The following is a 3,526-nucleotide window of genomic DNA, read 5'->3' on the forward strand; positions in this document are numbered from 1 at the left end:
ATCTCCGGTGCCTTGTTATTCTTCGCGATTTTATGATATATTTTATCAAAGTTAGTCGCGTATTTTGGTTGTACGTTAGTATTGCGGTAGTTTGCATATCCTCATTGCTTCCTTTGTTACGTTCAGGAGAGAGGTAAATGTGTTTTAAATCTACACATACTTGTTTCATCAGTCAAGTGTGCCCTTGTCACGTCTTTTATCTCGTAATTTGAGTTTTGAAACGTTTTTAATGATTTAGCATTTAAAGAAAGTTCTCAGTTGAAACTATATCTTTCATACCTTATAAATTCTTTTTCGTTCTTTTTTCATTGTCTTATTTGTCTCTTGTTTCGTAAAATGTTTTCACGGTTTACTGGTTGCCGGTTCTGCTAACATTTTTCCTAGCTTCATCTCTTTAAATCTTCTTGCATTGTTCGTTAACCACGGTTTTTATTATTTTGTGAGATATTGAAATATTTCAGCAGTTTATTGAAGCTTTTACTTCCTTCATTCGGATCTTGTGGGTTTTGGTTTGACATTACTTGAATTGTTATATAGCATTAGATATTGTGTTTGGCATGTTTATGCTATTTCTGATCTTTTAAATTTGTTTGTATTCGTCTTGTCTAGCTTTAGCTTGTGCTTTGCTCTGATCCATCTTCGTGATATTCTTGTTTTGAGGTTAGCACTAGATAATGATCCGCATTCCATCGTTCAATGTCAAACTTGACTTATGCATGATTTATATCTTTATCACGAGGATGAGCGTCAATTTGGTTCTTAGTTTTTCCCATCCGGAGATGTCCAGTGTGTGTTTATGATTTCGCTGTCGATACCATTTTATGCAATAGCCAGATCTTTAGATGTTGCAAACTGACTAGCTTAATCCATATTATTACAGAGATGGAAAACTTTTACCCGCCGTTTTTAAACATTCTCGGCCAACTTGCGCGTTCATAGTCTCCCAGTACGATTTTTATAGAATTTGCAGGGGTTGCAATTGATAATCTAGTGTTTCATAAAGCATACTTTGATCTTCATCCGCTGTTTCGCTGATATTGCAGTTTATCAGTACACATCGAAAATTCTACCAATTATAGTAAGATGCACAGTCTATCATTGATTAGTCCTAAATTTTTAGCGATTTAGTGTGAATTTCTTATCCAAAACCACCATTTTCATCGCTCGGCTATGTTTGGTCCACTATAAAATAAGGTTAGCATTGTCTGATTCTTGACGTTGCCAGTTCCTGCCTATCTCATCTCTTGGAGGGCTATTGAATCAGGTCGTATAGCGTTAGCTTGCCTGAATCAAGTTTTGCTAGTGTCAGGTTTGTGATACGTTCTGGTTCCATGTTCCGGAATCTAAAAATCCAGGGTCTAGCAGTCCATTTCCCTGTTTCTCGAGTTATCGATAGGGTCCAGTTTCTTGATGTAAGTTTCTGACAAAGTTTTTGGATGTTGGTTGTCAGCCCAACGATCAACCTTCTTACTTAGAAGGTAGGAGCTCGCTCGAGTTGGGGCCCTGTCTGCCAAACTGTACATTAGTATTCCCCCTGGGGGTTACCTTAAAATATACTGAAACGTAATGTTTAAAGATGTCGGATTTAAAATACTACACATAAAGTATAACTTCACTAATATAATGTATTGTATAAACAACAAATGTTATATATTATTTTATTGGCATAAAATGTGGTAAACGTGACTTATAAGTTACTAATCTTATACATCTTTTGTATTATAAAAAGTCATCGTCTTTGATAATGTGTTGAATTAAAAAGAATAATTTTATTAAAGAGCTTGATAAATTGTATTTTAAATAATATGAATTTTTTTACAAATACAGTCTTGTGAAGTTATAAATTCTGATTTAATAGTTAATATTATCATTATCAGTCTTGTTATTTAAGTCTTAATTGTTTCAACATAAATTATTCATAAATATCTATTTTAATTTTGAACAAATAAGAACTTAATAAAAATATATTCTAAAAATAAATTACAATAGTAAACATAAAATATATACTTTTTTTACTACCAATGATAATACTATTATTTGAGTTATAAATTATAACATTTTAATTTTTTTTTAAATATAACATTGAATTAAATAAATTATAGTTGTATAACTTTCACAGTTTGATTTTTTTGGTCATATTATAAGATATATATTTTTTTTTTCATAAAACATACACTTATAAATTACGATTTATAGTTAAATTTAATATTAAATTATATGAAAATTTTTGTACTAAGAGACTGGTAAAAAGTTCACAAAAAGTGCAGTGTCAACTATAAAATATGTAAAAAGTATAATGTCACCAATTTGGATTTAAAATTGTTTATTATACGGTTATATGTAATTTTATTGAAATTTAGTGGAAACTTGTAATAATTTGCACAAGCCCAATAAGAAACTGGACTTGAAGATGTCAATATTCTAGTGGTTACTTGAACTTGAATACAAAACAAACAATAAATGGTTTAGAATGTTGAATGGACAACATATACAGAATCTGGTCTATCTTGATTTCTAAGACCCAAATAAATTATATTATTATTATAAAAATATTCAAAACTATATTTTAACAGTAGAAAATACAAGGTGAAGCCAATAAAAAATTTGGAATTTGTTTGAATTGGAAATAAATTAAATAACAATATTTTTCTTGATTATAAGAGTATGGTAAACACACTCCACACCACAATGGGATACTAATGTTGTTTGGCATTATTAGGTTATTTGTAATTGCATAATTAATAACATTGGGATCTAATGTGTGTTCTTTCAGAGTACAGAATTTATAGTACCGTATACCTGAAACAAACCGAAACATGTAAAAACAAAACATAATCAGAAAAGTATAATTCATCTGGAGGAGTAATAGCTATTAAATTTGAGAATGATATTTCTATTTCTTTAGGTGGCAAATACGGCAAACAAAAAAAAATAATTTTTTAGCCATTTACCTACCTTTAAATTATTATTTTTATACTCCCGTAATAATTTACTACTCTTTTGTATTCCACGAAACATGATTGAGCTAAATTAAATGTACAACATATAATTTTACACCGTGGAAAAATATTTAAAATTGCATTATGAGCTGATTTTTCAAAATCAACATGAAATTCTTTACTATTAGGTGACCGATCGAGAATGTGAGTACAAATATTTTGAACAGTTTCCCACATAGTTGTGTATGTCGACGTATGTTTATCTTCTAAAAAACAAAAAATAATTTTGATGAATATGAATGGTATAAAGCTGAGTGACTAATTTTGGGCAATATAAAAATGTCCCATCCCCAATTACATACTTAGCGTCACACATAGCACTTAAATTTGCTGGACATGTAGTCAATACTATAGAATTATCGATACTGAAATACATATATTGTTCATCTTTGAATTTTACTTCAAATTCTTTCAGCTGTAATTCAGCCTCGTTAACAGTACTTGGGAGTTTTGGGAAATGTTTTATTTTCTTGTTGCATACATTGAATTTTGTAATAAGTGAATATCACCATGTTTTAAATTATAAT

General features: G+C 29.7%; 1 pseudogene; it reads right to left on the reverse strand.

The window, feature by feature from the left end:
• Positions 1–2,232: 2,232 nt before the first annotated feature.
• LOC112603411 lies at positions 2,233–2,829 on the reverse strand (annotated as a pseudogene).
• Positions 2,830–3,526: the final 697 nt, after the last annotated feature.

The sequence above is a fragment of the Melanaphis sacchari genome, unplaced genomic scaffold (assembly GCF_002803265.2).
Source record: "Melanaphis sacchari strain LSU unplaced genomic scaffold, SCAv2.0 Contig1081_pilon_pilon, whole genome shotgun sequence".
Taxonomy (NCBI): Eukaryota; Metazoa; Arthropoda; class Insecta; order Hemiptera; family Aphididae; genus Melanaphis; species Melanaphis sacchari.